Source organism: Haemaphysalis longicornis, unplaced genomic scaffold (genome assembly GCF_048455015.1).
Source record: "Haemaphysalis longicornis isolate Haplotype H1 unplaced genomic scaffold, Haemaphysalis longicornis Haplotype H1 scaffold_2, whole genome shotgun sequence".
In the NCBI taxonomy this organism is placed as follows: Eukaryota; Metazoa; Arthropoda; class Arachnida; order Ixodida; family Ixodidae; genus Haemaphysalis; species Haemaphysalis longicornis.
Window position 1 is genome coordinate 126,932,232 of NW_027526295.1, and position 14,955 is coordinate 126,947,186.

Sequence of the window (14,955 nt, forward strand, 5' to 3'; positions counted from 1 at the left end):
TTTAAGGTAGTGAGCTGTTTTGCTTGCGAGTCGTGAGTCGTCATGTCTTTTTTCTCAAATACGCGACATATTTCAACGATACTCCCTTCCTTGACCATTTACATCCATAATACTGACCCCTGTGAGACGGGGTTAAGTAGTGAAGCCTCATACAGTTGCTACACTTATCACAGGTATAGATTTGTGACCTCAACTAGATTAGAATGAATTTCTTGATAATTTCCTAAGGTAATCTTTGTGTCGTAGGACGTAAATGACGTCAAGCAATACAGTCGGCGCTACGGGAAATACCTCCGCAAGAATGTCCGCATGCAATGTGAGGAACAGTGTAAATGTATTATGAAGACGAATATGAAGTCCTGACGAATATGAGGTCCGCATTTCGCTTTTCTACAGTTCCGTAGCACACAGCGGTTGCGCTGCTGGTTTGCAGTTCTTACCTGCTGTGTATGCAAAAGTGAAATAATGGGAACTGCCCATGGCTTCCTTCGGCAAGAAATGGCTCCATTCCAAGTAGTCAAGGTGGTTGGAAAGCAATGCTTCAAACCACACCTAAAACACTTGCCCACGTGACGTCACTTATATTTACACACGTGGCTCTACAAAGAGTGAAACCACAGATTTTCTCAACCGTCACCTGGAATTCGCATGGGCGGCGTCCTGAACGCAGCTGCGTCGGCCACAGCTGGGCTAGAGCCGCGGACGCCGCCCCGCTGTGTCCCCGCCGTGCAATGGAGGCCATGTTACGCAAAAACACGCCCAAAGCTACCGTCGCTAATGCAAACGACAAAGCCGCCCCGGCGACGCGCCCGCCGTTGTGAGCGGGCGGGGAACGTTGGGTAACCATTCGCTGCGCCATCTGCTCTGTGCTGCGTGATTTAAAAAAGCCCTGCTCATCCCCATCCGCGTTGAGAGTTTCTTGTCCCCCACGCCACGAAAGAACCGTTGGCTCGTACAAGTAGAAAACTTTGCTTTAAAAATGCCTCTGAGCGTGGCACCCGAGTTTCGAAAAACAGATACAAGAATTTCCGAGGCGAGATGTCATAGTTTCGACAGATAAAAATTCCCCCAATTTATTCTCGTATTGTAAAATTCACCGCTCGCTTTCTCATATCAGTGCTGCAAAAGAAATACCGCTGACCGCAGCTCTTCTATATTTATGCGCTACAGCGCTCTCCACTAACCATCGGTATTTTTCGGGTGCCGTTTCGGTGGTGCCAACCACCACTCTATTTTTGACTGCTCTGCTACCCGCTGCTAGACTTTCTGGGCAGAACCTTGGTGTGCGTAGCATTAAGAGCTCTGTATATAAAAAAAATAGCAAATCTCTTCGGAACACATTCTGTTGATGCCAGGTCGTAGTTCATCGAATTACCCCCGGTAGAGCCCACATACAATGACACATACGTAGGCTCACGGTGTGTAGGGCAGTACAACGCAAATAAGGTCAAGTGTTTTGTCGTTTTTGTAAATATCTATTCATAGACGGCAAGAGAATTTTCCAGAGCAGCAGCTTGTAGGAAAAGTTTAAGCGTTGTATTTGAATTTTGTGGTATTTAAACTCGATATGCCTATTTCGCGCCCGCGAGGAGCACACGTTGAGCTAAATAAGTGGAAAATTGAGTATGATGATACCAGATGTCTACCATCTCTTTTCATCGGTGTTCAAAGTATGGGGTAAGAGATTTTACGTAGTGCACGCAGTGAAAGTTTTTCGAAAGACGTTATCTAATGCGCGTCACTATTTTTACGTATATCGATGACTACCCAGTCTTTGTGAGCAGGGGTATTGAAAAGTACATCACAGTAAAAAAAGTAATTGAAACCTTCCGTTACTTTAAAAAAAACTAGATTGCCCCAGGAGGTGCCGAACGACAACAAAATTCGCTTCTTGGTTCTGCAGATTCCGTTTTTGGAGGCACAGATGTTTGTGAGGGCGAATTTAGAATCCTTTTCAAAAGCGCAAACACACAGGTAATAAAAAGACGTTGGGCGATGACGTGTGCTTAGGCGCCAGTAAAAGAATCGTACATTCATAAAGTACAGAGCCCTAGCGAAATGCTCATCGGGCAAACTGGCCGGTATTCGAACAAGAGTGCAAGAAAGCACACATGGGCTGCAACAAATAATGCATTTGGTAACTTTTCAGAGCCCTGAAAAAGATAAAAACATAGAGTTTCGCACCTGGTTACTAGCCACAACTTTCTTGCAGAAACCAAGTGACAGGATTGAGCGCGGAATTCTTGATGCATACTTCCCCTTGCAGACGCGAGACCCCCACATAGTGCACCGTAAGAATTTCGGCACCGATAGACTTTTTCATGTTTTAACTTGAAGTGGCGTAACATGGCTACTAGGTATTTGTAGGTAGGCACAGTCATTTTTAATAAGAACTGCTTGGCAATATGCCAGTGTTTTCTTGGATGTGCTCAGTTTCTTGTCCTCACCCGCCGCGGTGTCTCAGTGGCTAAGGCGTTGCGCTGCTGAGCGCGAGCTTGCGGGTTCGATTCCTGGCCGCGGCGGCCGCTTTCCTGATGGAGGCGGAACGCAAAAACACCTGTGTACGAGGTTTTGGCGCGCGTTAGAGATCACCAGGGGGTTAAAAAAATCCGGACCCCTCGACTACAACACGCCTCATCGCCCGCGTTGCGTCAGCGCGTTAAACACTACAACCAATCAGTTTCTCCTCCTAGTTCTTTTAGGCCGTTGTTACCCTGAACTATGCTGGAAAAGGATTATTCAAAAATAAAAAGGAGAAAAGTTTCGATGAGCGCACAGCGACACTCGGACACGGGAGGCTCGGTAGACTTGGAGTATGGTATTGAGGCCGAAATTTGACCGGGAAGCCATTGCTGAAAAAAATGATGATTAGGGCTTATGAAACGGGTGACGAGGAAGATGCTGCAGCGATATCATGTGAGATGACCAGTTCTGAATTAGTTTGGAAGCGTAGATGATGCTGGAGCACAGAATACGCTCAGTTTAAAAGGCTTTCAGGAGGAAAAAATGGGGTGTTTTTGCACGTCCTTTACAGGCAGCGGGGTTGCAGGAATATTCTAAGCATCGGGGCGTGTAGACTCTTTGCCTAAGTTTGGCGTGGCGTAATTCTCCACAATGAACGAGTATATATCTACCCCTCATTTCCACACAACCTACCAAGCTTGAATGATTTCGAGGATAACATACAGCACGACTGTTGTTTTTGCACACCCGAAACCTCACCCACGTCTGCAGATCGGCTTCAAGGGGCACATTGTTGACGTGCTAATCATAGGTTAACAAACCATTGAGCGTATCACGCAGAAATCATACGCCTACACCACATCGACGTGCACATTAGGTGAGCTTCGCGCGCACGACACGCCTTCAAGAAGGTACTGCCGACAAACGATGACGACCGCTGAGGAAAGTTTGCTCCTTTAAAAATGTATTGATTCAGCTTTGCTGGCCATACGTTTTCACAGAGTGCAATGGCTCATCATTTGTTTTGCTGCTTACTACCTTGCAACCCTGCCATCTGCTCACTTTGTTGTCTTCTGATACACTAACTGTGCCAGAACATTGTGTTTCATGCGTGGCCGTTCACCGGAGGTCTTTGTAACTGATGACATGCACCTTGGTTTTATGATATTAGCCAAATACAGTACCTAGAAATGGATGCTTTGCGGCAGCGGCAATGCGATCTCCGTGCCGCATTGTCGCTACATTTTCTCGACTGGCATGAGAAAAAAATGGCTACCCACTTTTCCAGCCTGCATAAACAACGATAACACTTATAACAAAGAAAAATGAAGGCATTTGCTGGTATTTGCTTCTAGAAGAATATTTGTGCTTCCTTGGCCGCGATCTCTTGCCAGGTTTGGATACCCCTTTAAGTTTTCTTATAGGGCTAGCCCGTCTAATGAACACTCGTAGTTCTTGCCTCACTCAGGCGTTGCTGAGTGAGGTTGTCTGTATTTGATGCTCTTTGGAGTCTTGCTTGGTTAAATGGCCATTTTTTCCTGAGTCGCCTTTGCCGCGGCGAGAATGAAGGTTTGCCTGGAGCATGGATTTGTCTGCACAAGTAAAATGCATTGGGTAAATCACCTGAGCAGTAGACATAATGCCGTACGCACGCCCAGCTTGCAGTGTGTTGGATGGGAAGTGCTCGCTTAAATGTGCACTTTTTCTGTTCATTCGGCATATGTTATTGGGACCTTTTCATGCGCAAGCAAGACTAGCTTCCCTAGCGGATAAAAGAGCACCGACGAAATGCTTGAGGTCAGAGACGTTTCTCAATGCACACAGCTGGAGATAAAACTGAGCGGCCAACAGGCTGCTTCATGTTCAACTAATTGGCATGGGCGGAGTTTTTTTGTTCATGTCGCTGCTGGAATTCGGAGCGCGGTATATGATCGAAGCCTTGTGCCATTGAACTTTTTCTCCTCTAACAGCTCGAGTACGATGGTGGCAAAGTTGAGAGCTGTTGTTACCACAAAGCAGCGGTAAGTGAAAAAGCGCTGGCCGTTACTTGAACGTTCATGGCTGTTTGTCGGAACTTTGGCTACAGCGTAAAGGTTTGATATTCGTGACAGTTCTTTTGTGCACAGAGAAGTAATCGCTTATGTATGCGTATTCATTTTTTCGAGCATCATTATTGATCGTTATTGTAATTTACGTCCAGATTAAGTGCTGGTTTCCTGAAGGGCTCAAAGGTACCGTGATGACAAAACATAACTCCGTTGTATTCGCCAGAACTAGAGGTTTACCTGCTCAATTTAATCCAATCGCCATTAAGTATAATCCAAGCGTCAGCCAATTTAATCAAGCTCCATCTAATTTAATCCAAATGACATCGAATTTAATCCAGGTGCCAGCAAATTTAATCCAAGTGCCAACCAATTTATCCAAGTTCCAACCAATTTAATTCACCTGCCTGAAGGTTGTTCAGGCGTGCTTTGTGCTATATTAGACGCAGCTTTGAGGGCTTTGATGGGCATGGTGTGATCAAAATCTGGTGTTCTTTGATGCCTTATGTGCAAAATAGCCTATGCGCGCAGCCTAATGGACATTTAATAACACCCGGAGACCAGGAGAGCGGTCTCGTTTGATCGGTTGGTGCAGTGTGGTGATCGTCTGCGAGATCGTCAGAAGTACCGTCTGCTCGCGTATTGTTACCCCGGCAGATTTGCCAGCGTATGTTTACGCGAGCAGATGACGCTTCTGTCGCCACCAGGCGATATTTTTGACGATCTCGCAGACGACATTTCAATTCGGAAATGATGCTTAACGCTGCAGAAATGCTCTCAATTATTGAAAATCAGAATGCAGAGGGCATTTAAGTGATGTGTCTTTATCAAAGGAGCTTCTGAAGGCATTGTTACGCGAAGATCAGACGATACTTCTGACGTGTGTTATTGACGGCGCTCTCGTAGACGACCAGCTCACAGCGACGCTCTGCGAGTGTTAGTAAATGTATGTTAAGCTGTTGGCATAACCTATTTTGCACATAGGGCATCAAGGAACACCACGTTTTTATTAAACCATGCCCATCAAAGCTGGAAAACATGCTCCTAATTTCGCACAAAACACCATTGAACAACCTTTAGACAGCTGGATTCAATTGGTTGGTACTTGAAATAAATTCGCTGGCACCTGGATTAACCTAGACGGCGTTTGATTTAAATTAGATGGAACTTGGATTAAATTGGATGGCGCTAGAGTAAACGGTATGGCGATTGAATTAATTTGAGTGGGAAAACCTGTAGATGTCAGTACTTCGGGCAGCTTTTCTTCATCCACGAAGACGTTTTTTAACAAAAACGCTAAACAATCTCCCGACTCTTTTGCCGCACTGACGTAATGTCGGAAGGAGTAATGTGATACACGCGAGCGCAAGAACATACCTGTCAGTGCAAACCCCAAGGAAACCGTTCACCAGCGCTCACCTCCGGGTATATGCTGTCGAACTTGTTTGGCTTAACGTTAGATGGCCCTGGCGTTGTGCCCAACGATCAGCAAACGACGCCAAATAATTGAACTCCAAGCTGCAGTTTCCTGCTTACGAAGTTAGACCTCGAACCGTCGTTTCAGCTGACTGTATGTGAAATCACGAGAAAGGAATGGACAAGGCTGCTGCGCTGGTCGCTGTTACGCGTCGCAGCAAATGTGGGTTTTGTGGTCTTGTGCTGCAAGAAAAGCGGGACCGTGGCGTTTTTTTTTATCAAAAAGAAATTCGTTCACTACTCTAAATACGACTTGGGATGATTTAGATGTGTAAATTTCAATGACAAGAGAAGCTTTTTGTCAGGCGACATACTAGTAAATAGGAATATGGAGGAAACGTACGCTAAAATTTTATTTCCCTCAGTCGTTGACGACGTTCATTGCTAAAAAGAGCTTTCCGTCTCCGACACAAAGCGTTCATGGAACGGTAGGTATAAATAGTGCCATGGTTTAACGGTGTTGAACCAAATATGCGGAGCAAAGGCTGGCTGTTTGGTGAGAGTACGCAGTGAACTGACTCCCACTTGTTGCGGAAAGCAAGATACAGACGCCGCTTGTCGCTGCGGCCGCCGTAGGTGCGAACGTGCAGAGAACCTAAATGCAGCCATCTTTCTTCAGTTTGTCATATTCTGGAGGAAGGCGGCAACTCTGGTGGCAACTCTTTCGTTATCCTCCTCTCCAAATCCATAGTTTTGGAAGGACATAGCGGTGCACTGCTTTCCCTGCGGATGGTTCAAGAGCGTTGCCTTGTGCTTTGCATAAGCCTGCTCCAATTCTTTCCTCTACCTCCACGCGACATCCCTCCCCTTGGAAGAAACAAGTGATCAGACGCTTTCACTGCGCAAGCGCGAGGCACTGCCTTGACATTTGCTGTGCCCGAAGGTCAGGTTGACGCTACAAGGAACAGCCGTTTTCTGGGTTTCACTTAAAGTAACAGGCTTCGCTTTACAACATTTTCAATTCCGCACTACAAAATTGCTTTTCGAGATGTACTGTGAGGTTATGTGCCTGTCTGGGTTCTCAGAATAAATATCCCGTTCGTAAGCCGCGGGGCCGCTTTTTCTCCTTTGTCTTGTCTGCTTGGAGTCACTAAAGATAACGTAGAGCAATACAACCCACTATTTGGTGTGAAATTGTTTAAACCTTCATTAATTCAATTGCATTCTTTGGGGAGGCCGAGATGAAACATTAAGGCAATGCATAATTATGTGGTGACAGCTCTAGTGGCTGTTGCTGCTACCGCCAGTCAAAGTAAGCTCTAAATCACTGCATCGGCTTTCCCCGGCGCATCCTCCTGTTGCCACAAAAATCTATCCCTCCTCAGAATTTCTTTCGGCATCTTGTCCGAGTGCTGTGTTGTCGCTCTTCCATGCTACGTTAAGGCAGCGATTTTGTAATTGGTGTAATTTTGTTTTTGTAATTCTGCCAGCTACCTGCTCACCGTGAATGTGGCGGCAGATTATTGACGCTTACTTCACTTTCAGTTTTTCCGGTCGTTTCTGCTTTTTGTTTTCCTACTCCGTCTTCTGGGAAAAACAACAATTCCGAAAGCAAACGAGAGCTATCCAAATGGTCTGCACTCAGAACAATTCAGGAAAGAGCAGGTCAAGAAACAGAAGCAGCGAACAAAAATATCTATTTCTGGCTTCATCTCTAAGAAGGCAGAAGATTATGAACTTTTGCTGGGGACATTGCGGGATGCGAACAGATGGTCATTTTAAATATAGATACAGACACTTCATACGACGTCGCAGAGCAAAGCGGGGAGACGTGTAAAGTTTACTACAGCCTCAGATGCTTATAAGTTAACAAAAATTCAATAGAGTGAAACGTTTTTGAGAAGTTTTGCTGCCCACTTCAACGGCTCTCCTTAGATAAAAAATCGTCTCAATTCTTTTATTTCAATATTTTATTGACGCTATCATTCAGAAAGTTGTCCAGTAAACTCTTTGTTTTTGTTTGCTTTTTGGCAAAGGCGCCATAGTCTGAATATTATGAAGATACACAGCCAACATAACCCACCAGTCACAAGTTCGCTGCTGTAGCAGATATCGAATGGTCTCCTCAACGAAAACTGAAACGCACCAAACAAATCAACATCAAGTTTCGTTGGGTCCAGTATAGGGATTTGAGACGCGGTGGTATAAATATTGTCAATCGAGAGCCCTTATCCCTTGGAAGAAATGTGCCCGTCTTACAAGCCATTGGCATGAGTCAGCCGAGCGTAGCAAGGAAATGTCCGTCTTTAGGAGTGTGGTGATGCAGTGACAGCGGCACTTCCACGGCTGCTACGGCGTCATTGTTTACAGCAATGAGCGACCCACGGCTAGGGTATTCCGTTCCTTTCCTTCCCTTTTGGAGTTAACAATACAGTGGTGCGATAATTTCCTTTCAATAACGTCGTGAAAATCCTTGCACCCTCTACTTCCTAGTAGAACAAAATTCACCTAAGTTTTTAAAGGAGAAGGCTTAATCCAGTTTCCCCACACAATCAAACCGTTTGCACCAAAATGCACAACTTGAGGCGTTAATGCTTTATTGAACAATGCCGTTTACGGAGATAATTGCTGTAAAAGAATCTGAGGAGGGAAATTATGCAAAAGGTTTTATTGAGCAACAAGATGAAGAATTCCTGAAGCACCAAACATACAATGAGCAGAAAACTCAAAATTATAAAAACAACTTCCAAAATAAATTTTACAATTTTATTATGCCTGATAGCTCATAAAACATAGATGAAAATACACAGTCGTGGAAACCCAACCAAAGCGTGAATATAAAAATCGTGAGTCGACCAAACATCGAACATTGTGCATTCGCACCAAAGCCCTTTCGTTGAAAATTAAACATATTTAAACGTTAATAATGCGCAACTGAAGATACTTCGCCGAATAAACTTTTGTCAACAGAAGTAAAAAGGTAACAACTAAAAAAACCATCTAACGGCACTAGAAATGTTGTACCGTGGCAACAGGACAATGGACAGAACCGTGGTTGATGGTGAAACTATGTGTTTATATTTCTGCCATCAGCCATACCCTGTCGCATCCATCTTCGTCAATGGAGTCTGTCACACCATTATGCGGCGATTTCCTCTTCGTCTTCGCCACCTAACAATACGTATATTACACCGCGCTCGCAAAACAAAGCCACGGATAAAAAGAGCCCTGAAATAACAAACCGAAACGTGAATAAAACAATAAAAAAACACCAAACGCCTAGCGCCATGCCTTTGCGTAAATGTGTGCAAGAAAGTGATGAACTCTACGTATTCAACCTGTGATAACCACTATAGAAAACATCGTTCAAGAAAAAATTACCAAAACCAAACTTCAAACATAACAAAGCACAAAATTCACGAACACAAAATAAGGAAATTAAGGATATGTATCTTGCACACCGCGGTCAGAAAGCGATGGCAACAAAAAACACAAAAAAAAAACAAAGATGGAAAAACCCCTCGGACACCTATAAGCGCCACCCAAAGTCTGACATGTGAAAGCACAAACGTCCAATCGAACGCCGCCGAGTGCCCTGTGCTATTCTCTGGCCCATGCATCGCTGCGGCAGGTAAGCGGGGCGCGTTTTCTGTGTCTCCAAACACCGCACTCACAGCCGCAACTGCGACTCTTCGCTTTCCCCATGGCCATCTATTCCCGAAAAGCGCTCTGCTTAACGTATTTTCAACGAAGCTTATTTAGCTACGGCTTCGTGAATTTTTTCTGTTTGCGAACTAAAGCTCCCAATGATCCGCTTGTTTTCTAAGCGCGAGGCGTTATATAGTGTCATAATTACAAAATGGGCATCTTGATTTTTCTACTTTTAGCACGGCGTCACTGCCAAAGCCTCATGCAATTCAAGGCAAGGTTTAGACCATAAGCGTAAGCCTAAATGCATATTGTATGCATTTGTATGCATATTGTAAGCATATTCTATAAATTGTATATGCATATTATTAGATAGGTTATTTATATGATTGTCAACCTTAGAACATAATTTACACCTCACATTATTAGTTTCAATCACTAGGATAGTCATTGTGAATGGATTAGTGATCACTACGCACCATTTTCATGACAAGTACAGTCAAAATAAAGTGTGTGCGTGTGTGTGCGCGTCATTCCTAGGGACGTTAGCTTGAATGAACACGCAATATTTCAGTTCCCTACTGCATTGTAAAAAAGGCTGACCAACGAAGCAAGTCGCAGTCAATAGAGTTCACTAAACGAAACACGCTTCCCTGGATATCGCGATTGAGCATACTTCCTAGCGTAGTGACGTTGCGCTACTGCGCCACTCCCAATTGCTAGGCTTGATTGGCAGAGGGACCGGACGGCACCACCGTCTTTCTTTTGGCTGCCTAATTGAAGAAATGCCTTCTGCACTTCTGCACTTAGTGCAAATCGGTGAGACCTGAACGTCAGTAGCAGTTCCGGTATGTGAGTGTTCAGGTTTGCTCCCGTTGTGCCACAGTTGTTCAGTGAGGGGAAATGTCCAGCGGGTAATGATGCGTCAAATACAACTGCAAGGTTTGTAGTTGTGCGATGTATTTTCAGAAGTTGACTGTGGGGCATACAGAAAATACTCTTTCCCTATTCTGCTGTAAAGCGTGTCTTGGAAACCATCTCTATATGACCATCAACGAGGTACTGCGGTTTGGATTTGTCGTACCTTTATAAAGGTTGCTTCTTTATCAGACATTGTATCCATGAAGTAATCGTGCCATTGCCACGCCACGGGGGTCTCAGGGAGAGCTTTTTTTTTCGATTGACCTTCTCGGAAGAGCAGCTTCATAAGGTACCCAATTATGATAACAGTTGATTGGAATTCCTCCACTACATGGTTTCTGATATTGCTGTTTTCGTCTGTACACGTACCTGAATTCTCTAATTCCAAAAACTTTCGGGAAATGCCATCTTGGAGACAATCTTGCTCCATCCGGTCGCTGTGACTGCGCAAGAAACACACCATGCAGTTAGGCGGTCCGACTTTAATGGAACTGTTGGTAGCCCTTTGACCACCCAGCCGTAAATTGTTTTCACGGCCACAAGGCTAGACGTAGTGTGGCGCGTAAGTTCAGCTGTCCAAAGAAGCCACTTTTGGTGTGCTCCGATGACAATTACAATACGGTTGTCGCCAGCGCGCGAAGAAAATTTACCTCAATGACCAATCTTTTTTCACGCTTCTTCAAACTTTACATAAGGAACGCCAGTCAACCAGGACTGAATATCCTGGCATTTTTGGGGGAATTTTCTAATTCTCTAATTCTCAACCACGCCGAGCAGTCATTCTGAATGGTAATACTGACTAGTTGGAGCCGAAAATGCGGCATTTGCGACTTTTGTATCCACGAGTGTTTCCAAAAGTGTTAATAGAGGCTAATTTTCCCTACAAGTGGGAGCTTTCTCTTTCTTTAGCTTTCCTTGAAGCATGGCTTGTTGACTGATATTAACTAAGGCGCTCTTGATGTCCAGTCAGAATGCACCGCCTGTGTATATTACAAAGGCGATCAGTGATCCCATTCTTCAGCAACAAAAGAATGTTTTGTGTGGACAATTGGGGGCGGCATCCATACGTGGTATTTATTTATTTATTATTTATTTAAAATACCTTACAGGCCGCTGTTCAGGGCATTGAGTAAGGGGGGTAACAAAGGAAAGAGTTACAGATCATTCATCACAAAATCACGAGTTAACAAAAATACATCAGAACAACTTATGACGGCAAGGTTCGCAATACACGTGCAATTTCGAAAACTATAACAAGAAAAGAAAAAATTCAATATCATATCGCACACACATAAACTACGTATTGGGGAAGTAGTGTCTATTTTCTTCAATGTATGGGGAGAGGCAATTATGTACCACATGTTCTAGCATCTGTCTAACAGAAAAAGTAAAGGAAATACGTTTCCGATTACCAACAGTTAGGGGTAATCCAGGTTCGGCGATCGAGCTGAAATCAGCATACTTCCGCTAAAGAGGAATATAGCCGGCTGTCACATGCTTATTAGTAAAGTCTAAAAGGATGTCTAACGCTGCGGCGTCCAGGTTACGAAGTTACTGGTTTGGAATTATTTTTTTCTCACGCGTAGTATTTCTTATTAACCCTCGTTCTGCCCCTTCAATTTCCACTATGGTGACAAGGGCGTCATTTCAGGTTTGGGAGCTCCAGTGTATTGCTGAAGACGGAACGGGATCGTGTTTAATCTTGCCAGGGCTTCTTGATTTCCTCGAGATCTTCTTCCTATCAACTGCGGGCAACGAATTTACATCTACGTCGCAGACATCCCTACGGCACGCACAGCAACAATGAAAATCAGTCATCTTCGGTCGACCACAGTCAGGACAATACCCAGGGTACCCTTCATATAATCTGTAATACCACCGCTTCTCTTCAGCATAGCGATGAAAGACCTTCCTTCTCCACTGGAAAACATCCGAGCCTTCGCCATGCACTGTACGGAGAAGACCTCACCCGCTGGACTTCCACAGAACCCATACGTGAGAAGCAAGATGCCCTGCAAGCAGCCATAGAAGAGGTGCAAATTCATCGGTGGACTAGAGGTATCGAATGCACACAGGCAAAGTCAGCACTTCTTGCTCTCAGTAGTGTCACGGCTCAACAAAAAAAGCGGTGTATCCCGGACCCATAACTGAACATAGCAGGCAAACCGGTTCCAAATATATCCAATGTGCGTGTTTTGGGACTTACAATCTCTCAAAATGCACCCCATAGCCCCACTACAAAGGCCACATAGTCAATTGTTTCACTTAACACAGCGAATATCACATTGACGGTTTGGATTATAAGAGCCAGACACCTTGCGCATGGTAAAGGCAACGCTAGTCAGCGGGATCACCTACGTGACACCGTACTTCGCTCTCAAACAGACCGAGAACGCAAGATTGATTATCTTTACCCGCCAAGCCTGTGACTGCCATAGGAATGCCCTGGAAGACTCCAAGACATCGACAAAGAAATTACTACAACTTGGATTGCACAATACTTGGGAAGAGATAGATATACTTCTGAAATAAAACTCCTCAAGGCAACGCACACAGGACGAGCCACAGTAAGAAGGTTGAAATATACAACACCACCAACGACATGACCACAAGGTTAGGATTCCTAGCTAATTGGACAGAACATCAGGGTAACGCCACTACCACGCCACATGCACCCAATTCACAGTCAAGCTCGCCGAATCGCATGAGCCCGAGTCATGATTAAAAAATGGTAGCATCTCCAATCCGTGGGTGATGGCGATGGTGCGGAGTACGGGGCCTCGAAATGACATCCAAGTTGCTTCCCGAGTGACATCCGATTTGCTCCCTGACCGTCATTGATTTTATTCCCTTTGCCTCCGCTTGCCGCGCTTTCGTATTCGGGGAAGCTCGTTGTTTTCGTAGACGTTGAGCAGCAACGTGACGCTCCTTACGTTCGTTTCAATCCATGGCGGGAAGACGGTGAGTGATTTCCGGATCCCGCATATAGACGCGGTGCACCGATGCGCCATCTCGTGTTTAGGCATTGCGCCACCTAGCGTAGTTCAATTCAGTCACTGTGTATTACAACTTCTTCACAACCTGCCTATACGGGTGTTTTTGTGCGTTTTCTCGTTGATAGGTTATGTTTGTGCCTGTTTTAGAGTGTTTTGGAGTATTCTTGTACGCTGTTAGGAAGTTTCCGCACCGATTTTTGTTGATGGTGGTGTGTGCACGAACACGGACGGACATTGGTAGGCCCTGAAGTAATTCGCACCATTACAGGCGAGGGAGTAAGCCGTTTGACTTTCGGGTGGTATCTCACGGTCGTAGTCCAGTGGGTAAGACGATTGACACTAAATCTGTCTGGTCTACCAGACACAGGCCCGAATTCTGTCAATGCCTGTGTGATTTTTTTTGCGGGTCTAAATGCTATGAGCACGCACGCGGACGGACATTGTGAGATCCTAAGGTGTTCCGCACCCAAAAAGTATGGCCAAAACACGAATACAAGGTAAACTGACGCGTCCCCTTAATTTCAGCGGCCAGCTCACTAAGTATGCGTCAACAATTCAACAGGTCAAGAAAGGACCTCCCTCACTGTCCATGCATCAAAGACAGGAACCGCAGAGGAAGTAGCTACTGTACTAGTCGCAGCGACGAGTGGAGACGCAGTCGTAGTGCTTACGGATTCGCAAGGAGCATGCCGCAGTTATCTACGGAAAGGCATTTTCAAAACAGCCCTGCGCATTGTCAGAACCAAGGGTCAGCTACCCGATATAGGAATGATATTTGCAGCCGGACACACATCCCCCGCTGGTAATAACGTGGCTCTTGCCGCTGCCCGCGCGCATGTACACCAGTCACATGTACAGCACGCACATGTATGAGGGCCAAACATCACCTGCTTTGCAAGACGGAACCTCTCGTAGAATATGGAGATATGCTGGCTCACCATCGTCAAAGCAGAATAATAATCCTGGCTCCAAATCCCGAGTTATTCGCACAACAAGCCAACACCCTCTGAAGGATACTAACTGCGATCATCATAGCACCATTCTTTATGTCATCTACCCCACCCTTCACCAGGCCTCCTGTAATTTCTGTCCTTACTCGCACCCTATACCTTCAAGCAGGGTACTGCAGACAAACCTCAGGCCTACCCCTTAACCCCTCTTCTCTTACGAGCAGTGAATTGTCTGCCTGAAAATTTTGGACCCTGGGACCCGGCAAATCTTGATGAAGAGGGCCTGGCCTGCCAGGCAATGCCAGCGTCGCCTACTAGGGACACCCTCCATGTAGCGGGGGCCCTAACAGCAGCACGGGTGCTCTAGAAATAAAAATTTATTCCTCTTGCTCCTCTGGAGATGTCTACGCGTAAAAACTACTCTGAGTGCCGCCGTCGATTACGATACAACGGAAACTCCTCGCTCCTGGGAGCGAGCCAGTACAAGAAAGGCATGCAGTAGTATGATCTTGCTAT